The sequence below is a fragment of the Podarcis gaigeae genome, assembly GCF_964106915.1.
Source record: "Podarcis gaigeae genome assembly, chromosome: 10".
Classification (NCBI taxonomy): Eukaryota; Metazoa; Chordata; class Lepidosauria; order Squamata; family Lacertidae; genus Podarcis; species Podarcis gaigeae.
Window position 1 is genome coordinate 30,044,376 of NC_139686.1, and position 23,637 is coordinate 30,068,012.

General features: G+C 43.8%; 1 protein-coding gene and 1 long non-coding RNA gene across 3 annotated transcripts in view; one reads left to right on the top strand and one right to left on the bottom strand.

The window, feature by feature from the left end:
* MGAT3 (beta-1,4-mannosyl-glycoprotein 4-beta-N-acetylglucosaminyltransferase) overlaps window positions 1-23,637 on the top strand; it is a 48,002-nt gene that overhangs the window by 15,317 nt on the left and 9,048 nt on the right. Inside the window, exon 1 of one of the 2 annotated variants that reach the window (XM_083701741.1) lies at window positions 13,865-14,296. The exons of the other annotated variant lie outside the window; for it this stretch is intronic. The gene's annotated coding sequence lies outside the window, so the exon portion shown is untranslated. Of the gene's footprint in view, window positions 1-13,864; window positions 14,297-23,637 lie in introns of those variants that run through there. 2 annotated transcript variants of the gene reach the window in all.
* On the bottom strand, window positions 8,592-15,269 carry LOC310826646. Its single transcript, XR_014555907.1, has 3 exons — window positions 14,975-15,269; window positions 11,969-12,040; window positions 8,592-8,706 (listed from the first exon to the last, which is right to left on the bottom strand). It is a non-coding gene; the product is annotated as an uncharacterized lncRNA (long non-coding RNA).

Genomic DNA, 23,637 nt, shown 5'->3' on the forward strand with positions numbered 1-23,637 from the left:
TTAAAGGGGTAGCCCTTTGGGGAAAGGCAGGATGCTCTGTGTTGACTATTTGCCCAGCACAAAAGAGCAATGTAGGCAACCGCCATAAAGGAGGCTAATTACGAAGGTCAGGCCGGTTCAGGGATAGAGTCAATCTTTTATGACCCAGAGGAAGTAGAGTGAAGCAATGTACAGTTATTAATTAACAATGTTGTTACATATTCCTCTTCCTTCTTCACTCAAAATATCTGGATCGGCAGAGATTGGGAACAGTTTTTTGGTGGGGGAGATGCTGTCAGTTTGTGGTAGAAATGTGAGGAGGTTTATTCTCTTCTGCAATGTGTGAACTGGGCCTTGTGCAACCTAGGTGGGTGATGTCTTATCTTGAATACCTGGCATAGTTACTTTTGTCTTCTTTCAGTGAGACTGAGAAGAGATATGATAGCCGTCTTAAACTATCTAAAGCGCTATCACTTAGAGGAGGGAGCCAGCTTGCTTTTTCCTGCTCCAGGGGGTAGGACCTGAACCAATGGCATCAGGAATAACATCAGGAATAACTTGCTGATGGTAAGAGCTGTTTGACAGTGGAATGGACTCCTTGGGGAAGTTGTAGACTCTCCTTCCTTAGGGGTTCTTAAGCAGAGATTGGGTGGCCATCTGTCATGTATGATCCAGTTGAAATTCCTGCATTGTAGGGAATGTGACTAAATGACCCTTGGGATCCCTTGCTACTCTACAATTCTGTGATCCTGTGTGTGTTGTTTCCATCATCCTAAACTGAAGCCCTAGGAGAGAGTCTGAAGAGAGATGTTTGCTACAATCCAGTGTTCAAATGACATGTGAATCTGGTGGGCAAATGTGTCAATTTTAGTTTCTCACCTTTCCAATCTTTAGTTCACTTTTTTGCACATTTCCACATCAGTTTGCAAATTATTTTTAAAGACCTAATGGAACTTCACCAGCAAATTTCTCCTAATGTGTTTGTATGTACCGTAATTTTGCAGAACATACACATTTTTGCAAAGCAATTTCCCCCAATATATTGCAATTTTATGTTATGTTTGCTAATATATGCATTTTTGTGCACACTTTACTGCATCATGTACGTTGTTGTACATATTACTGCTTAGCAAAATTTGGGAAAGTGCAAATTTGGAAGGATGGCTGTTTCGGGTCCTGAATTGCTTCAGAAAGTGCCGATAAAGCAGCTTCACCTTTAAAGGAGAATTGAAGCAAATCTCTCTGCCATTCCTACTTTGAGCATGATTTTATTTTAGTATCTCAGGCTTGTGGCTAGCCATGTCTCTTTGCAGCTGCAGCAGCTCCTTGATTGTAACTGGGGGGGGGGTAGGATCTTTTTTAAACCCTTTGCCATATGGCCATTCCCCACTGCTTACTGGCCCTGTTGTCATTTTTAAAAAGTCTTTTTGTTTCATGAGTGCATGATCCAAATGAATCCTGCTTTCCCACCAGTTCCTGCCATTGTTTTGTGGCCACACCTGCATTTGGAACGGCCAGGAGAGCTATAGGATGGCTTTTGCATTATTAAACAAGCTTGTGCATCATTTATAGGCTATTTGTGCAGTGGAACAGCATCTTCTGGTTTCCTGTAAATACTGGAGATAGTGCTATTGGGTCCTGGTGATTTATATCCCAGCAGCTGAAATCAGAGTGGCTTTACTGCCTCTTTGCATTTGCTTCCTCCCCCCCCCCCCCACTTCTTTGCCTGGTAGATGTTCTTCAAAGTATTCCCTTGCTGGCTGGGGCTGATGGCTGTTGTGGTCCACAACATCTGGAAGCCACCAGACTGGTGGAGACTGGGCTGGTGGCTTGCAGACAAACTAGGTGTCCTGGCTGTGCAGTAGTTCAGACTGGCTGGTTTAGGACTTTGTTTTGGCACAGTGGGACCACACATTTCCTGTCAACAGCTGAAGGGCATTTGCACATCTAAAATTAAGTAGTGAACCCACTCTCAGGAGATGCAGTTGGCTTGAGGCTTGGTGCGTACATTTCACCACAAGTTTTCTGAAGCACAGATGTTTTAAAGCCACTAAAAGACTAGTTTGCTGGCCATAGAAATGTGGTGTTTTTTCACTTCCTGTAATGTATGAAATGGCCTCTGGGTACACTGCAGCAAAATATCAGCATGCCGTGAGACAAAAGGCTGGTTCCATTCTAGATTCCTTTTCCTGAGTGCTGCTGAGGCATTGCTTTTCCTCAATTAGCTGGAAGCCGAATTAAAATGGGAGGTTCTACACAAACACTTGATAAAGCACCCAGTTGTCCAGCAGGGCCCTTTCTTATGGCCAAACTCCTTCTGTGTTAATTCCAGAGTATGGGACGCAGGTGGCGCTGTGGGTTAAAGCCTCAGCACCTAGGACTTGCCGATCGAAAGGTCGGCGGTTCGAATCCCTGCGGCGGGGTGCGCTCCCGCTGCTCGGTCCCAGCGCCTGCCAACCTAGCAGTTCGAAAGCATCTCCGGGTGCAAGTAGATAAATAGGGACCGCTTACCAGCGGGAAGGTAAACGGCGTTTCCGTGTGCAGCTCTGGCTCGCCAGAGCAGCGATGTCACGCTGGCCACGTGACCCGGAAGTGTCTCCGGACAGCGCTGGCCCCTGGCCTCTTAAGTGAGATGGGCGCACAACCCCAGAGTCTGGCAAGACTGGCCCGTACGGGCAGGGGTACCTTTACCTTTATGCCCCATTCAGCAAAGGTTTCCAATAATGCTTATTAAAGCTTCTCCCTTTGTAGAGCTGGCCTGATTTCCTTCTCAATGACTGTAGGAGGAGGATTAGTGATATCCTATCCCCACCGTGTCAGTTTCTGTTCCTGTGTGTGGGGAGGGCTTAATTGCTCGTTTCTTTTCCCCCATCTTCTTTTTTGCTATTAAAAATTGAGAGGACACTAGTAATTGAAGTCCCCCCCTCACCTTGTGAGAACAGAAACTGAAATGGGTCGATTGAGAGGCTACCCAAGGGTCAATTACTGTACTATTATCTATCATAAATTCCCCATTTGCATTCATAAGGAGGCAATAAAATGGGCTTAAAACAGGTGCTTAAAAAGAGCATTTGGAAAACTTTTTCACCTTTAATTATTTAAGTGATGCTGTGGAAAAATGGAAACATAGTATCTAATACAATTTATGTTGATTTGGTTAGCTCTGTAAATGTTGCTGCTCCATTGTTGTAACTCCAGCCTTTTTCAGATCTGTCAAAAGGGCTAACAAGACTGGATTGTAACATTTATGCAACTGCGCTGTGTGAATGTTATGTTTGAAATTCCTTTGCTCAAGTATGTCCACCTTGGTATCAGTGGCAGAGTGTTCTGGTAGACTGAAATGTTCTGAAGGTTTGACATGTTCTCCTTTCTCAGTCTGTCTTGTTCAGTATTCTCTAAACAGCCTGACAGCGGCTCTCTGGGATTTCAGAAAAAGTGTTTTCCCCCAGCCCTGCTTGGAGATGCTGGAGTTTGAACCTTTGGCTTCCTGCATGTTCTCTTCTACTGAGCTATGGCTCCTGCCCTTGTAAGGCAGGTTCTGGTATAAGGTAAAGGTAAAGGTACCCCTGCCCGTACGGGCCAGTCTTGACAGACTCTGGGGTTGTGCGCCCATCTCACTCAAGAGGCCAGGGGCCAGCACTGTCCAGAGACACTTCCGGGTCACGTGGCCAGCGTGACATCGCTGCTCTGGCGAGCCAGAGCCGCACACGGAAACGCCGTTTACCTTCCCGCTGGTAAGCGGTCCCTATTTATCTACTTGCACCCGGAGGTGCTTTCGAACTGCTAGGTTGGCAGGCGCTGGGACCGAGCAGCGGGAGCGCACCCCGCCGCAGGGATTCGAACCGCCGACCTTTCGATCGGCAAGTCCTAGGCGCTGAGGCTTTAACCCACAGCGCCACCTGCGTCCCAGGTTCTGGTATAAGGCGCTGCTATCTTCCTAGGTTGTAGGGTGTCCATTGAAATAGAGTCGAGAGTGGATTTCATGCTCTTTATTCAGCTCATAGTGGTGAGGAGGAATGGAAGTCCCCTCAAAGTATCTGCTTTAAATACATTATTTACACAATGGGCTGCACGTGATTGGCTAATTCCGGAATTCTCCTGAAGGCCAATCAGGTTGTGGATTCACTTCTATCTGGAGCTGGATTGGGTGGCTCCTGCAGACCAATCATACTGCTGCATTGTTCTAGGACCAATCAGACTGCTGCATTCTGAATCCTATTGTTCTAGGACCAATCAGATTGCTGCATTTTAGATCCTATTCAACTCAGTACATAACACCCATTGTCTCCAGAAAGTAGTTTGTGCTTAATGCTGCATAGACTCTGTGTTCTTTTGGAAACAATTCTCAAATCCCAAGGGTGAAGTTATTGCATCATGGGCAGCACACTGTGAACAAAATCTGACCACAGCATTTCCTGCCACTAAAACTGCACTTTCACATCCCTGCCTGAAGGGTGGTGGCGCATGACAGCTTGAAGCCCACTCTGTAATGAGTATGATCTTGAGTATGAAAATTAGCCACATTAACAATAGATCCCTCTTCACAGGAAACTACAGGAATTGTGGATCTGTGAGGGGAATAGGGGCCTCCTAACAACTCTTAGCTATCTTACTGAACTACAGCTCCCAGAATTCCTTGGGGGAAGCCACAACTGTTAAAGGTAGTAACATAGTGTTTTCAATGTATGGTGTGAACACGATCCTAGTCCTCCTGGCTTTCTCGCCACCTACTATTAGAAGGTTATATCTGAGGTCAAAAACATACATCTCTAGAGGAGGCAATTCTGAGATATATTCAAATTTGGTGTGCTGAGAATGTAGATTCAGGGGAATCTTTGCCAAATCTGCACTTGGCTTGAATCATGTGGACGATACTTCTATCATAGTTCAAAGACCCTCAGTGTATATCCCCCCTTTTCCTCTGAAATTACTGAGAGGTTTCTTAAAACTCAGTGCCTAAACCTTGCTTGTGAGTTTAATATGCTACAAAATGTTCGCTTTAGGCTTAGCAATTGTAAAACCTGGTTTGGGGGTATGTTGTGCCGGTCACTACTGTGCAGAAACTGTTAACTAGCTAGCTTCTACAGAACTTTAATCCTATTGGTTAGGGTTCTATAGCTGCAAGGCCATTATTTGCAAGAAGATGGATATCGCCCAAGCAGAAATCTATTAGGTGGGCAGTACATCCTCTTTTAAGTCAACTCATCAGACTTTGTTGGTTACATATGTGGCAGCCCAGGGAGGGATGGAATTTTTTGCAAATCTCAAATGACGAGTTTATCTGCATGGATTTTTTCTAATTCCTGTCTTGCTTCCTAATCTTCATAAGGACCCTTTTGCTAAAAAATACTAACAGTTCTCATATATGAACTATTATACATATAATGATGTATACATATCCACTCCTGGCTTCCTAAAATAACCAGCACATCATACAACAATATGTATAACTGTGTGAGTGGGTGGAATTGTGCTGGATAAATATAGTACAGCATGAAGCTTTAGATTCCCCCCCCCCCCAATTTAATTTTGCACATAATTAGTTGGACTTTTAAACAACCACAACAATGCACACACAGCTTGGACATAAATTGGCATATTACACAAGAAGCAGTGATGTGAGCAAAACACAGTCTGATCAGAACCTCCAAATTCCATGTATAAATAAATCCATTTAAAACAGATTCCATGGCCATCCCTAGTGTGGGGTATTTCATTATTTCTCCCATTGGCTAACGGCATCATTCTTAAAAATGTGTGTGGGGTGTGTGTGTTAATCTTATAGAATTGCTGGGGATGAGGTGATTTGCTGGGTCTTGCCAGAGCTCAGGAGTAGGAAATGGAGAACAAAAGAAGGCTGGAAAAATAAATAAGGCCACTTCTTGGATCAAGTAAATCTCCCTCGAGCAAAAGTAATGCATACTGGAAGGGGCTTTGCTCCCCTGCTACCTTTGGATTGTGATTAGAGGAAAGGGTGGGGTTAAGGAAGAGAGAGAGAGACCCCCTTAGATTAAAGTGTGGAGTCAGGTTTCCCCCTGTCTGTGTGTGTGTAGTGAGTGGGAGGGGGGTTCAGAGAGAGAGCGACAGGGAATGCTTTTTGCATAGGATTGGCTTCTCCCCAAACATTCATTGAAGCAGAGAAGGAGCCAAGTTGGGACCCGTGCAGACAGAAAGGGAAGGGGGTGAGAGGGAAGGGGAGGTGGAGTGACTGCTCTATTCCAAAACAGTAATAGAGCTGCTACTGTGGGAAAGTGATCCTGCTGCCAAACCTCAAGTGACCAGGGTATGTGTGTGTTTGTTGCTGCCCCCGCCCCCAGCAGTGATCCTGTCATTTTTGCTTTGCAGTGCCTTCCACTTTCTGAGCCCCTCTTTCCAGAAACCTGCCCCACAGAAAAGCCATCCATTAAGAAAACTGCTTTGCTTTCTAAAGGCCAATTTTAAAACAACCCTCCCTCCCGCAAAGGTGCTTTGTAACCGTAGCAAAATTACAGGAGCTCCTTCAAGACTACTTGATCTAGGAAATCATTGAAACTGTTGAAACATTATGCCCTTTAAAATGTCTTTGTACCTCATTCCACTGCCCCCCTCCCCAAGTCAGACTCCTTTTGTGACTTTTGGGTGGTTACGTCCCAATTATCCCAAAGAAAGTTGCTACAGCAGCAATACTGAAGTGGCCTGATCTGGTTGGACACAGCAGAAGCCATTAAAGCCAAGTTGGTTTCCTGATTTGAAAAACAAGCACTAAAGTATCTTTATGGGCATTCATTGGGAAGTAGGGCTTAAACAAGAACAGATAACTTCTTGCTTTGTCTTTAAGAACAGCTTTTTAAAAATGTTGTATCTGGCCCGGAGGATTAGTCCTCAAAACACAACTAAACATTCCGTACCAAAACGAAGATATATGGCCTCATTAAGTCAAATGCAAAGTGAAAAATAAAAGGGCATAAACATGGAGTTCTTCAGAGAAGAAACGGCAGTAAAAGAAGGATGTGTTTTCAGCCTGAACTGACCTGCCAGGGCGACATAATCCAATCAAAGACTGACTCTCTGTTAATATGACAAAGGAGAATTTTACAAGAGAGAACCGGTTTGTATTTAGATGTCTGTGCACAGAAGGAAGTGACTGGATGGGACCAACTCCACTTTGATCAAACAAAAATGTATCTTTTTTCAAGGAAGAAATAAAGAAGGTGAAGAGTTGTAGCAGAAAATAGTGGGTGTTGTTGTTTAGTCGTTTAGTCGTGTCCGACTCTTCGTGACCCCATGGACCAGAGCACGCCAGGCACTCCTGTCTTCCACTGCCTCCCGCAGTTTGGTCAGACTCAAAATAGTGGGTAATAGGGAGTTAAGCATCCCTGCCCTGTTTCTCCACTTCACATTGTCTAAAGCAGCTTTTCCTTAGAGCAGCAAGAGAGAACCTGTAGCCCCTGTTGGACTGCAACTCCCATCAACCCCAACCTGCTTGGCCAGTGGTCAGGGATCATGGGAGTTGTAGTCCAACACATCCATAGAACCATAGAAGAAGAAGCCATCACGATTTTTAATACACATTTGTTAGTCAAACAGTTTTGGGGTTACTTCAGGGCAGTCAGCTAAAAGAAAGGCAGGCCTGTTGGTTACTTCATTCTGGAAGGAAGTACAGTGGTACCCCGCAAGACGAACGCCTCGGAAGACGAAAAACTCGCTAGACGAAGGAGTTTTTCGTTTTCTTAGACGCTTCGCAAGACGCATTTCCCTATGGGCTTGCTTCGCAAAACGAAGCTTGCCCCGCAAGCTCCGGAGATAGCGGGGAAGCGCAGCGCGTCTTCCCTGCTGTCCCCGGACCTCTTTGAAGCAAGGGGCGGCGGGGAGAAGATCGCTTCTCCCCATTGCCAGCCCCGCAATCTCCGGGGACAGAGGGGAACGCGTGTTCTCCCCGCTGCCCCTTGCTTTAAAACAGGTCCGGGGACAGAGGGGAAGGCGCGCGGCGCTTCCCCTCTGTCCCCGGACGGTCTCCATAGGAACGCATTCATTGATTTTCAATGCATTCCTATGGGAAACCGTGCTTCGCAAGACGAAAAACTCGCAAGAAGAAAAAACTTGCGGAACGAATTAATTTCGTCTGGTACCTTGGTTTAAGAACAGCTTAGTTTATGAACAACCTGGATTAAGAATGCTGCAAACCTGGAAGTAGGTGTTTTGGTTTGTGAACTTTGTCTTGGAAGCAGAACATGTTTCACTTCCTGTTGAGTGTGTTCCATTTGTAAATTGAGTCCCCCGCTGCTATGGGAAAGCATGCCTTGGTTTAAGAACGCTTTGGTTTAAGAACGGACTTATGGAACACATTAAGTTCGTAGACCAAGGTGCCACTGTATTCTTTTTGGCTTGGGGTAGAGGTGGAGTTCAGAACCCAGTCTCTTAGTGTGCAGAAACATAATAGAACTACATATGGTTGTGTTGCTAGTGTAGAATGAATTTGACATTTAACCTGTGTGTTCTTAAGAATCATTTCCTTGCACTGGAAACATGCAGTTGCCACTTGTACAATATACATGTGATATTTTGAAAATTAGCACATCAGTTGTGGGGTAAACTCATTTTACCAGCAACCCCACCCCAAGGTGGTTATTTCAGCAGGGTAGGGTAGGAAGAGATAAGTAGAACATCACTTGCCCCATCACTACAATCTGTCCTCATTTCCCTTTGAAGGACAGGGCATACTGGGTCTGCAGACACCCACTGGCATCACTAAAGAGGAAAAACCCATTCCTAAAGCCATTTTGAGACACCCTCTAAAGTTTAAAAGGTAAACACCTACAGCACAATTGCTCAAAGGTCTCAATATGTTCAGTGGGGCTTATTCACGAGCGCATAATTACACTCCTAATGTTTTCATTCTTATAATTTTAAGTTTTATTTTTCTAAGGCAACATCCGTTAGGCCAAAAGGAGTCCTCAAGCAATCTTTGGAAACTAATTTAAAAATATTATAGGTATTTTTATTATTCTCACTACCGGTGGGCAGCAGGATGAGGAGCAAAGCCTCTCTATATTTTCTGCCTCAGGTGCAGAAATGTCTTAGAACATAAGTAGTTTCTGTGGTTCCCAGGTTGCTGTTTCATTTTTCAAGTGTCTTATACTGGTGTGCACAGACATCTGAGTGCACGACACATCCCAATTACTTTCTTGTGCTTCCAGATCACATATTGGAGAATGTCTTGTAAGGGCAGTTTCTTGGTAAGGAATAACATCAAGTTGTTTGCATCCTTTGTTTGCTCAGCTCCCAAGGTGAACATCAATGTCAGTAATTGTTGACCTGTTTACTAAAGTTCCATTATGTTTCGGATGTGAGGACAGGATGGTATAAATCACTTGATAATTCTGAACAATAAAAAAGCCTAATTCTAGGGAAGGAGAAGATAACCTCTAGTGTATTACTGCTCTTGGCCCCAGTTTCTTACTGCTTAGGAAAATGACAATAAGCACAGATTTATAATAGCTTAGATCTAAAATAGCTTAGATCCAGTCATTTCCCCATGTACGAAATAAATTACAGCTGTCTGTTGAATGAACCTGTAAAATGGTTTAATTTTCAGAAGGAGATTTAGGTGTCTTAATTCAGGTAATAATTTGAAGAGAGTTTGTTTCTTGAAAAATTATTAGAGAATAGCAGCTAGCAGAATACGAGCCATTATGATGTTGGTTGGAGTAGTCAGTATGGTTCCCTCCAGATGTTTTGGGGCTACAGAACCCATCATCCCTATTGGTCTTTCTGGCTGTGGTTGATGTGTGTTGTAGTTCCAGGTTATCTGGAGGGCACCATGTTGGCTACTCATACTAGAAAGGGTATGATGGAAAGTGAATCTATGTATTGGAAGGGCCCTACTCAGTGGGACTCAGTGTCACAAGTAGAAGGCGGGCTTTGCCCTACCTTGACCATGTCTCAAGTGCCAGAACCATTGACTTAAGTGGGAAAGAAAATCAAGGATGCATTCAGGGATGCTAGTTGGAGACGTCAATCTGCTCCCTGTGATTGGTGACCCCAGTATCTTGAAGTTGGAGAAGATGTTTTCTCATTTCCCAGTCTCCTTACATTTTTATTTTTTTACTTAATAAATTTCTATACCACCCTTCATCCAAGGATCACTGCATTTTATTTACAATAGAAACACACAAAACATAGTAATGAACAAAAACAATTACATGCCCCTCCCATAAGGTTTGTTTATGTTGTGCCCCATAGAAGTCATTGGGAAACAACCCAGACTCTTCTCTGCCGTAGCTTAATTCTGGCTTCTGTTTCTTGGTTACCAGGTAACAGGACTGTGTTATACTATTAGCAATCAAAATTCTGCTGCAGGAAAAGGTGCTCATTGAATTGCTGACCTAAAAAAAAAAAAAGCATGGGTTTCTAATCTCTTAACTGGCTCAGTTGATTGTTACATGCTGAAATCACTAAATCAGGAATGAGGAACCTGTGGCCCTCCTTGTGGGACTCTAAACCAAATCAGCCCTAACCAGTATGGCCAATGATGATCAGGGATAATGGAGTCCAACATCTGGAAGGCCACAGATTCCCCATCTCTAACCCAGCTGTGTCTGCCTGGGTGCTCAGTACAACACCACTCTATAGGTCAGAGAGGCAGGGAAGGGAGGTCACTAACACCCATTTTAAAAAAAACCCATCTCCCTCACTATGAGACTGATACACACTGTCTCTGGGTTCAAGTGATGGTTTGTGGTGTTTGTGGCCAGTGAGACAGAAAGGGGATGTTGTTAGTCCACTGTCTACCTTACTGTACTATAAACTCCTTCACCAAGCTGGCAGAATGTAATATTGAATGTGGTGATGGAGAACGCTTTCATGATTGTATTGAGGGACTTCCAATATCCATGCTGAGGCTGAGCCAAAACTTCATGACAACCATGAAACTGTCTCAGTACATCGTTGACCCGACATATGTATCTGAATACACCACCTAATGTTCGCCACAGCACAAACTAGTAATATTTTGCTGATTGTAGGGCTTGTTGTGCCTTCCCCACAGGCTCACTTGTTTGAAGACAGGCAGAGGGGATCTTTCTGGTAGTTCCACTGACTTCAGAAGTTTGGAGGTGATGGTGGCTCAGGGGAGGGCAACCCTTGTGGCACCCCTTAAACTGTGGAATCGCCCCCTCCTCACAGAGGTGTGTCTGGCACCTTTATTATGGAGTTTTCATTGAATGTTGAAGATGTGCCTCTTTACCCCTAGCCTTTGACAACTCGTATATTTTAGGACCTACCCTTTTATTCTGTGATTTGTTTTAACTGATCTTTATTTTAACAGTTGCATTTTTAAAATTATAGCCCACCCCAAAACCTCCATAGTGAAGGGAAATAATACAGTGGTGCCTCGGGTTACAGACGCTTCAGGTTACAGACTCCACTAACCCATGAGTAATACCCCTCCCCACCTTCTCACTATATAGAAGGGTCTGGAAACTTCTGTTTCAGTGTATCTGAAGAAGTGTGCATGCACACGAAAGCTCATACCAAGAACTGACTTAGTTGGTCTTTAAGGTGCTACTGGAAGGAATTTTTTTTGTTTTGACTATGGCAGACCAACACGGCTACCTATCTGTAACTCCACTAACCCAGAAATAGTACCTCGGATTAAGAACTTTGCTTCAGTATGAGAACAGAAATTTTGCAGCGGCGGCAGGAGGCCCCATTAGCTAAAGTGGTACCTCAGGTTAAGAACAGTTTCAGGTTAAGAACAGACCTCCAGAATGAATTAAGTTCTTAACCCGAGGTACCACTGTAATTGGCAGCCAGTACAATATGTTCAAACCATCTTGCCCCCATGAGCAACCCGGCCACCAAATTTTATACCAGCTAAAGTTTCTGAACCGCCTTCCGAGGCAGCCCTTGCATATAATGTGTTGCAGTAATCTAACCCAGCCGTTAACGGAGCATAAACAACAGTAATTAAGCTATCCTTGTCCAGATAGGGGTGCAGTGCCTCACTTACCTGGATTGAGCTTTAGCTTGGCTTTCATCCAGCCCCTTACCAAGGAAAGACAGAGATCCTGCACAGCCATACCTGCAGATGTAAAGGAGAAGTAAAGCTGTGTGTTGTCATCATATTGCTGACAATGTACTCCAAAACTCCAGATAACCCCACTCAGCAGTTTCATCTAGGTGTTATAGGAGACCTTCCATAGTTATTTTGGGGGGTGGGAAGATCCTTTAAGTTCTCTGATTTTCATACGTTCGGTCAGTACTGGTTCATGTTCAGGCAGCAGCTGCTGGAGGCAATGGTGGCAGCCTCTTTTCCGATCTCCCTAAGCCTCCCTTACACAGCTCTGTCCTCCAACTGAGGGGAAATGGTTGACTACTACATGGCATGTCCTGGTTCTGCTATACTAGCCCATTGCTTTAGGTGCACTACCCCATCACCATTGTTGAATTAAGAGTCAGCTGGCAGCTTCTGTGTGTGGAACAGACCATCTCCTTTGTCTCAGACAACAAAGTGACTTAGACTAGCCCTGCGGTCTGTTGTCTCCTTTCTACCTGTGCATTGTTTTTCTCTTAATTGTGGGTGAAGGAGAAATGTCTTGATTGCTTCATTGGATGAACTTTGGCCTCACGCGCCTGCAATTCAGAGGCATTTCTTGCATTGCAATGTTGATCTCAGGAAATGGAAAAAGGAAAAATGGGAGAGAAGGCTACAGAATGTCAGCCCACCCAGAGGCCAAGTGTTTCTTCCTCTCTGAGATGAGGAATCTCTGGTATGTGAGGATGCGGAGGTGACTCTGTGTGTGGTTAGGAGCAGGGCAGGCTGATCTTAATTTGATAGCTTTGGGGTGCTATGACAAATAGTTTCTATAATTCAAGTTTTCCCAATGAAAGAATTTTTTATTGCAGTGATGTCTCCCACAGGGGAGAGAGACAACTGGAACCCTAGGATATGAATCCATCTGCCAGTGGGTAGGTCAAATCCAGATTAGAAACCAAGGTTTCTAGTGTGTGCTATATGCTATATATACTCTCAGAGGTGAATTCAGATTTAACAACAAAGTTGCCCACCAGGCAAGTTCTCTTTGAGAACTTGTGTGATGGTTAAGAGTACGGTTGCCATATTTCAAAAAGTGAAAATCTGGACACAAAGGTTTGGCAAAGTTATTGAGCCAATTTCCGGAAATTAGGCCAAGGACAACATTTTTGGCGGATGAATCCCGGCTATGTCCGGGAAATTCCAGACGTATGGCAGCCCTAGTTAAGAGTGTGAGGTATATGCCCCAGGGCTTTTTCCCAGCCATAACTCAGTTCCAGCACCTCTCAGGTGGGCACCATTGCCATCATAAGAGAACAAGGGAGGTGTTCATGATGAGTCCTGGCACCTCTTTTTCTAAAAAAATGGCACTGACGATGCAGAAGCATTTGGGGGGGGGTTATCAGTGGGGGCTCCTATATCTAAATAAACCCCAAGCTGAACTGCCAATTTATGGATTTTAGTGCTGTGCTTCTGTCTTTCTAATTATCCACAGGCCCATGATTATTCAAGTTTTCAAAAACCTGTTAATTTAAGGTAAGCAAGCCCTCCTTTGAACAATTGTGTATCCTCATCAAATAATCCTATTTGGGCCAGGGTCTATACTCATATGTTGTAAAATTTTGTATGTGTGTGAGAGGGGGGGGGGGGAGAAACAGAGAGATTGCCTCATATTTTTAGAACAATGTTTCAATGGTCATGACCCATAATAGTGTTCAGTGTTTTGGAACGCAGAAATAAAATCCTCAAACCATCCATTCTAGCATGTGGGGGGGGCACCTAAATTATATAATTCAGTATTTGAATGACTGGTATTAGTAATTGTATTAGTAATTGTATTATAAATTGGTATTGTTATAATGAGGCTATTATTGGATAGTGATTGAAAACTAATAAAAATTATTATCAGTAGTGTTCAATGCTGCGGCTGTGAAAAGGGACTTCTGGGCTTTCTTCAGAAGTCCTCGTTGTGGTATATGTGTTTATAACAGAGGGCGAAATACCAGTACTATTGCTACCAAGTTGTGAAAGCTTCTGCTTTCCTGTGCTTCCCAATGTCTTCAAACTTTTTAACAAAAAAAGATTGCAAGCAGGATGCTATGAAAAGAGTCTTTCACAATGTGACATCCACGGGCCTAGGCCCAGTTGTAGTTATAAGGAAACAGTGGGGAAAGTTTGAGGCCTAACCACCACCAATCTAAGTGGGGCTCATCTCTTGCACCAGAACTACTTGGTGTCATGTGAGCAGCACTCCTGCCTTCCAGTGGAGCTCCATCAAGGCTTCTCTGCTTGGACCAGCTAGCCGTAAGTGAAAAATGGGCTTTTATCCCCTTCTTAGCTGAGCGGCAGACTGAGAATGTGGCAGACTCTCATGGGCTGGATGCGGCCCAATCATCTTCCCAATCCGGCCTGCGGACGGTCCGGGAATCAGTGTTTTTTTACATGAGTAGAATGTGTCCTTTTATTTAAAATGCATCTCTAGGTTATTTGTGGGGCATAGGAATTCGTTCTTTCTTTTTTCCAAAATATAGTCCGGCCCACCACATGGACTGAGGGACGGTGGACCGGCCCACGGCTGAAAAAGGTTGCTGATCCCTGCTTTTTAATACGTTGCCTTGGTGAACAAAGGAGTTTGTGTGCACTGTTGGAAGTAATGTTTCTTGGCCTCTGAGGTGGCTCGGGTGAGGTTATATTTTGTGTGCACGGCAATATCACTAATTGGTGGCATGGAATGAGAAAGGTTATTAGGAGGGACACTTGGGTGGACAGAAACAGTGTGGTTCTATTGCTATCTCGTCAGCAGGAGACTGGACAAGAGGAGCTATGGGCAGAGATAAATTTTGTTTGGGCAAGTGGATCTAATAGTTAAATGCAGGGCCAGAATTGGAAGCCTGTGGCCTCGAGCGACACTTATATCCCAGCAGGAATCAACTGACAGTCCCCTGATTCTGCTGCTACTCCTTGCTCATGTTGCTGGTTCACCTGTCTTCTGATGGGTCCCGACAGGAGAAACAGCCTGTGTCACCTTGCCTTCTCTTTTTGGGCAGTGGCGCAGACTGAGCTGAGACACGGAGCAAGAGAATGGGCAGCAGCAACACTGATAGGGCTACTTGGGCTGGCAAGCCTGCTAAGGCCATCTAGCCAAAGGGTGCCCCAAAGCTTAGGGCATGGATAGGCAAACTAAGGCCCGGGGGCCGGATCCAGCCCAATCACCTTCTAAATTCAGCCCACGGACAGTCCGAGAATCAGTTTGTTTTTACATGAGTAGAATGTGTGTTTTTATTGAAAATGCATCTCTAGGTTATTTGTGGGGCATAGGAATTCGTTCATTCCCCCCCCCCCCAAAAAAAATAGTCCGGCCTCCCCAAGATCTGAGGGACAGTGGACCAGCCCACAGCTGAAAAAGTTTGCTGACCCCTGGCTTGCGGTTTTAGGTGAATAGGCAGTCTTGTTCTTATTGGCAATGATACTTACACAAACAACTGCTGGCATTAGCTGTCTTGGCTTCAGGAAAGAAACTTTGTCCTTGGTTTTCAATAATAACCGGCTATATAGCTCAGATCACTTTTTCACACACATTCTTGGTCAGCCCTATGCTAGCCTTGTAAGATAGGCCAGTTTTATGCCTGTATTGCCAATGGAGAGCTGAGTGGAAGAAATAGTGCCTTGTCTAGAGAGTTCTTAATGGAGGCAAACCATTCTATCTGCTGTGCAATGCTACTTCTCTTTTATCTGGAAATGAATTGCTTCATAAGGTAGAGGAAGGAGATGTAAGATAACTTTAGTCTCTGCTTCTGCTGGTCATCTTCTGCCCTGTCCCCTTCCTTCCTCATTTTCTGATCCCTAGCTTGCATAGACCTCCCCATACTGTCCACTGCCTTCATAATTAAATGTTGTGTATAAAAATAATTATGCACATAATTAAATGTCGTGCATAAAAATTTCGAAAGAAACTCTGGCAACTTGTTCTTGACCCCCAAACTGGAGTTTAAGTAAGCAGCCTCACACCCTCTGGCTTGAAACTTATTACATCTTAGAGATCTCTACTGATTTATGGTTTTAATTTGACATAACTCATTTAGCCTGCAATCCTATGCACACTTACCGGATCGTAAGTCTCTCCTTTTAAAGTCAATGAGCCTTTCTTGGAAGTTGCCTATGCACATGCATAGGTTTGTTGCCTTGTTACTTTGGAAGCAGCATTTATTTCACTGGAACATTTTGGTCTGCATTTCCTTTGATGCCCAGGGTTGTCATTCTGAAAATCATTCTGAATTTAATGGCCCAGGTGTATTCCTACTAGGATAGCTGTGAATGCACTTTGCCAAAGGTCTTCATGTTTCACAAGCATTAAGAAACAGAACAAGGTTTTCTGGCCTTTTTTGATAACCTCTGTCTGGGTCTCTTTATTAAACCTACTTCAAGCTGCTCCCTTTTTATTATTAAAGCAAATTCTTGTTGTTGTTTTTTAAAAAAACCTTTGTAATAGGATACATTAAATGCTTTCCACTTGATAAGTTTTACTAGTTGCAAATTTAGAGGGTTGTTTTTCTTTTCTTCAGGCATAGATAATTGTGTCTGGACATGAAGGAATTTCCTTCATCTTAAAAACTGCTGAAGAACATCTATGCCTGAAGGGCAAAACTCCAACTTAGAATTATCCACACTGACTGGCAACCGCTCTGCAAGGTTTCAGACAGGAGTCTCTCCCAGCAGATGCTTTACCTGTCTTTTCCTATGCTGAGTATCTTCTTAATCACCATAGTTCTTGAGCCTTCCTCAAATTAATACATGAATGTAGTGAACCCTTCTCTGCCTGCAGATGTAGTGGAAAGAGTATTGTTATAGATTTTGGGGGGTGATCCCCCTAAACCCTAGAAATTAGTAAATGGTAGGATTTTCATTAATTGAGATTTGGGATGCGGGTGGCACTGCGGGTTAAACCACAGAGCCTAGGACTTTCCAATCAGAAGGTCGGCGGTTCGAATCCCCGTGACGGGGTGAGCTCCCGTTGCTTGGTCCCTGCTCCTGCCAACCTAGCAGTTCGAAAGCAAGTCAAAGTGCAAGTAGATAAATAGGTACCGCTCCAGCGGGAAGGTAAATGGTGTTTCCATGCGCTGCTCTGGTTTGCCAGAAGCGGCTTAGTCATGCTGGCCACATGACCCGGAAGCTGTACGCCGGCTCGCGAGATGAGTGCTGCAACCCCAGAGTCAGTCAGGACTGGACCTAATGGTGAGGGGTCCCTTTACCTTTACCTTTACCTTTACAAGCTGTGCCAGACAAGGAATTCTTCCTGTCTTATGCAAACCAGTCTGACTGGTCTAGTGAAGAGCAAATCTGTTAACCTGACAAAAGGTGTTGAAGGGAATCTTTTGGCCTGGGGAGACAGATATTGCCAAGGTGTTGGGGTGTCTGTTTGAGGTGATGGGATTCGCCAAAGTAACACAGACTGGAGGGGGGGAATGCCTGGGACCCCCTGGGATCTTCCCATCACTGAGCAGAGGGTGGGGGTGGTACCCAACTTTTGCAACAGTATTAAGGAGGAAGGTGTGTGTGTTCCTAGTGGGTGGATTTGGAGACAATCTGGTTGTCGGGAAAGCTGGATGTTTAGGCCTTGTTGCAGTGGTAAAACCCCTTGTCTGAGTATTGTATAGTACTGTATACCACTGAAGGCAGAGGGCTCACAGGATTACTGTATGGAGGATCATTTAGTCATACAATTCTCCCACTTGAAATCTTACCACTCAGTGAGAACTAGGTCGTAGTCCCAAGGGCTGTTGTTATTGCACTGTTGGAGGTTTGCCATAACCTATTCTGAAGATCGCTCCTTGTTTATCTTCCGGCAACTCCTGCTGATAGTGCCTAACTCCTGACTAGAAGATATCAGATGGAAACCCATTAACAGCATGCCGTTTTGATCCTGGGGAGAATGCAACCCAGGCTGCCTGCCTGAGTAGAGCTGGTGGACTTTGGCTCTTTCTGCTTCATTTTCTTGGCAACAAGTCGTGGAGAGACAGATAAAAGAGGAAAATTATCGGTTCTGCTTATATCTCTTTGATTCTTGCACCTATTAATTTCTAATTGCATGATGCTTCCAAGCAAGGAAGATGGGGAGGAAAGGGTCAAAGTGGGCAGGCTAGCTTGCTTGCTCTTTAAGCTGTCATAGTTTGTATGACATTGTGGCTGAAATAAAATGAGAGCCATTTGCAATGATTTCTTAGAAATCTCAGAAAGGTGGACTTGACCACAAAGGGCAGGAAACATGTATAAGGTAAAGAGCCAAGTGGTAGTAGCTTAGGATCACTTGTAAACCACGTAGAAGCTGCTTTCTACCATGTTAGACCATTGGTCCATCTAGCTTTTTCTGGTCTTCGCTGGCTGGCTGGCTCTCCAGCATTTTGGAGAGTGGTCTTTCCATTTCTACCTGGAGATGTCAGGGATTGAACTGGGAACCTTCTGCATGCTAAGCATGGGCTCAACCACTATAGTCCCTCCCTTCCATTAGTGTACCATAAGAGGAGTCAGAGCATACAGTATTTCCTAAGTACCGTAGTTTAAGGTGCATTCCTGGATGCATCCATCACTCTTTGCCTCTTTGTGTAGACAGGGACTCCACAGAGTTTCCTTCACTACCCTTTCTGCCACTTTATGGGCAGTGGGTGACCTCATCTAAAGGCGGGCATAAGCTGTGATGGGGAGCTAGTGGCACCTCAGAGGTTGCTGGGCTGTAACTCCAAATATCTCCTACCACTGGCCATATTGACTGGGGCAGATGGGAGTTGGAGTGCAAACACAGCCGTTGGCCACACATTCCTTATCCCCAGTGTTAAAAAGACTGGCAGGAATTCCCCAGTGCAGCCCATGTGACACCTGGAGGGTATGAGGGAATTCTAGAAGCATCACTAGAAATCATGGCCCTGTCCCTGACTGGACAAAGAATGATGAGAGGCAGCAGTATATGAAATGCACTGAATATCCCAGCAATATTCCTGCCCATGGTTCTGGGATCAAAGACAATGTATACATTTACCCTTTATTATTTATTATTATTTGCCCTTAATTAAAGCTTTAGGATGGAAATTCAGTTTTGATCAAAGAAAAATGAAAGAATTAAAACCCTGTTCCACAGGTATCAAAAGTTTGGGAAATGCCCCAGGGATGCCAGTGCATAAATATTTCAACTTGAGTCAGCAGTAATGTGAAACTGTTGCAAAACACACCAAAACCAAAATCCAATTTAAGCAACGTTAAGAGAAGAACTATCCACAAGATATTCAGACCCTTTGCTGCAGTATTTTGCCTGTCTCCGTCATCAGATTAATACTTATGTGAAGAGTCCAAGGAGGTCAAGAAGATAAACAATAGTCTTTGTATTATGCTTTTTATATTTATTCCCTTTCTTTAGAAAACTTAGAGGCTTTCAAGTACTCACCAGGCTGGAAGGAGAAGAGCTCTCACCCCCACAGTGATATAGGACCCAGCAGAAGCTCTGACGTAACTCTTATTTGCCAGATTGTCTGCTGTACCCAAAGCCCTTTGAGCCATGAACCAGGGCAAGCAGGAAGGTGCCTCTAAATTAGGCAGATTACGTGGCACTCCCAACAGATGGACGCCAACAACAATAATTCAGAATTTCATATAGGCTACGCATAAAATGAAGAGATATGCTGAGTAAACAAAGAAATCTCTGAATAAAATGTTTCAGTGACATTTAAAATAAAAATATGTTGCTAGAATAACCAGTAGACGTCTAGCCAAGCATATTCATACAATACAACTTCATTCCTAAGCACACATACTGGGAAGTAAACTCTATTGAATTTACTGCATAGGATTGTCCTGTTACCCCATAATAAAAAACTAATATTGTCAAGAGAAGTTTATAAATGATTGTCAATTTTAAAAATCATGAACTGGCCATGGGGACCCAGTTTCTAGATATAGATAGGATGGTCACTCCACTGGTAGGTTAAGAAACAACTGACCACTTCCTGGATCAATTTTTCAATGACTAAAACTACAGTGATTCAGAAACTTCCACTGGTGCAGAATTCAACAGCCAGGTTGCTCATGGAGGCAAGATGGTTTGAGCATACAGGTGGTGACCATTCTACATGTATTTCATTGACGCACAACCACCGATGCACAGGTCATTTTGGACCCGGAAGAGGGCGGAACGTGCTTGTGTGCCCTCCGCTGATGGGTGTGAATGTCCAAAATGCAACCCCTGCGCAAATAAAGAGTTGCCTGCATTATACTGATCCTGGCCTGACTGCACTGGTTGCCAATTAGTTTCCAGGCCCAATTCAAAGTGAACTGACCTGGACCCCGCACTCATAATCTGAGGCCCTTCTTAAGGTGCCACATGCATGAGAGGTTTGGAGGGTGGCAACACGAGAACGGGCCTTTTCTGCAGTGGCTCTCTGTTTGTGGAATGCTCTCCCCAGGGAGATTCGCCTGTAGCCTTCGTTGCATATCTTCAGGCACCAGGCAAAAGCATGTTTGTGGGGGCAGGGAAGGTTGTTGGTTTGTTTCTATTGTTTTTATTATGTATTTTGTGTTCTCATTTTGTATTTTTGATCTTTGGATGAAGTGCGCTATACACATTTAATAAATAATTAATAATAATAACAATAATAACTTAAAATCCAATATTATGAATATCAGATAGAGTCTGGGAGCGTCCCAGGTGTACTGAACTAGTTTTGTGGGTTTTGTTCCATCTTCAGCCACATCTTGCAAACATTACCAAAAATAGAAAGTAAGACCTTTTTTACCTTCCAATTACTGATGAGCATCCTTAAACTAGCCTTGATGTCTTTCACATTAATTGTCTTTTCTACACTGCAGCTGGCCTGCAATTTTTGCAAGTAGTGGTTCTTGCAAATAGCGGTTTCTGCAAGTGTGGTGACATCTGAAACGGGCTCTTCTTTTGCATGAGCTGTTCTTGTCCTTTCAAAGACAGAATTTTCTCTCTGACACCTAGAAGAACAGTATCAACCTTACTGCAGTATCAGTCCCCAGCAGCAAAAGCAGTACCCTCGAATTTAAACTTTTAGCCCGTTTTAAAACTGAAAAAGAAGCAGCTCACAAAATGGGGGGGAGATGGGGGTAACTGGGCCCCTAAAGGACCAGGTACGCCGCTTGGAAGTCGTTTTAGACTAAGAGCTGTCCATAGAGGTACAGGTCAATTCTGTGTCCAGGGCAGCTGGTATGTTGGCTGAGACCTTGCCTGCCTGCGCATTGTCTTGCCAGGGTGGTACATACTCTGGTTATCTCCCACTTGGACTACTGCAATGCGCTCTATGTGGGGCTACCTTTGAAGGTGACTCAGAAACTACAACTAGTCCAGAATGTGGCGATTGGTGACTGGGAGCAGCCACCAGGACCATATAACACTGGTCCTAAAATATCTACATTTGCTCCCAGTACGTTTCCAAGCACAATTCAAAGTGTTGGTACTGACCTTTAAAGCCCTAAATGGCTTGGGCCTTGTATACCTGAAGGAGAATATCCACCCCCCATTGTTCAGCCCAGACACTGAGATCCTGCTCTAAGTGCCTTCTGGCAGTTCCCTCATTGTGAGAAGTGAAGTTGCAGGGAACCAGGCAGAGGGCCTTCTCGGTAGTGGCACATACCCTGTGGAACGCCATCCTGTCAGATGTCAAGGAAACAAACAACTGACTTTTAGAAGACATCTGAAGGCAGCCCTATATAGGGAAGTTTTTAATGTTTGATGTTTTACTGCGCTTAATGTTTTAATTAAGCAACCCAGTCAGATGGGTGGCATATAAATAAATTATTATTATTATTATTACTAGTAAAAAAATATCAAAGCTGAAAAACTAAATCAGTGGTTCTCCACCCCAATAGACTATTTGAAGATTGCTGAGTGTCTTTGCAGACTACTTAATGACTTTTCCGCCTGTTGTAGAAATTGTAATTTGTTGTGCTAGATACTGTATGGTTTTTAATTATATTTTTTCTTTATTTATGATATGTTGCACTGTATTGCAATTTGAACTAAATTATAATACAATAAAACACCAACAGTATTAAGAAATCAAAAGAAATCGAATACAATTAAAAGAATATTTAATGCGATGGAGGAGCCATCTCCAACCACAAATCCACAGACACTGGAGACTGCCTAAATGAAGCTCGTGGGCTGCTGATGGTCCCTGGAGTATAGTTTGGGAACTCTAGGAACAGAGTGTTTGGACCTGGTGGCAAACTATACAACTGCCACCACAACCAAGAAGGCCTTGTTCTTAGTAGGCATGTATTCTCCACACTTCATTTGGCCAGTGTACTCAGATGTTGGACAGAGTACAAAAGGATGTACATTTGGGGGAATGCAGACCTTAAAACTATTTAGATCTCATGTTTTTTTAAAGTGTTGCAAAGGTCAGAACCAGCACTTGGAGCTGAACCTAGAAACAGGAAGCCAGTGCAGATTATGAAAAGTTTAAGAAACAGCACCTATCGCAAATGAATAACCAGGCGGGTAGCATTTTATATCAGTTTACATTTTCCATTTGCTTTTCAAGGCCATTGCTGTGTAAGTCATGTCCCAGGAGTCAAATTTTGATATTATTAAACCATGAATAATCACATCCAGGTCAAAATGGCAGCATAGCAATCCCTAGATATCACCAAAAGTATTTTAGATCATTTGTTTTGGTATCTGCCCCCAACAGCAAAAGCTTTAGTTCAGATATAGAAAGCCTTTCATTACAAGACCTTTTAAGCAGTGCGCTTCTTAAAAAAGAAAACATATACAATTGAAAACACTTCACTGAACAGGAAGACATGCAGCTCCTCTCCTGCTGTTCTTTCTCCCCCTGCCCAGAACTACTAGATTCACTCACACATGAATATCATTATAATTGTTGGGGCACAGGCTGATCCCCTCAGCAGCTAATTGTGAACTGCAAACTTAGCCAGATAAACTGCATCAAGAATAAGACAAAAGGGCAGGAAAACATTATCTACACAGATTGACAGCAACCAGATAAAATACCTATCAAAGGGCAAAGACAAATAAGTTCAGAATCGATTTTCCTTCCAGTTGCTCATAATGCCAAATAGCAGTAAAACAAAATGAGTAGGTAACATCCTATTCTCATTCCTTTCCCACTCCTGCTTCTCTTGTCAGTAGGGCTGAGCCGAGAACTAGGCTCTTTGTGAGCCTTGCTTTCACTGCCATATACCTGGCTAGCTTCCCCCAATTTGTGCTGCAGCCAAATAGTCTCAGGGGACTTTTTTTTTTAAAGGGTGTGTAGATCAACTACAGGAGTTGTTCTAGTGAATGGTGGTCTAATGTGGGTTTTTGATCAGATGAGTCCCTTGCAGATAGAAAGTGAACAGGAATGAAAAAGGGAATGAAAACAGGAATGAGAAAGACAAGTCCCTCTGGAAGGCAAAGCTTTGGTTCACTGTAAGCCTGCCTTGTTTTTAATGCTTGCACTCTAGCTTTTGAAACTGTAGGCTGATTTTTCAAACCAAACTGAGGTCTGCACCTACACTTTAAGCTAATAAGCTGCATTTAAAACCTAAGCTGAGCCTACGCTGAGCTTGAACTAAAAGCTAAGCCTGTTATTTATGAATGGACTTTCCTGCCAGCTAGGTGTGCATTGTGGTCT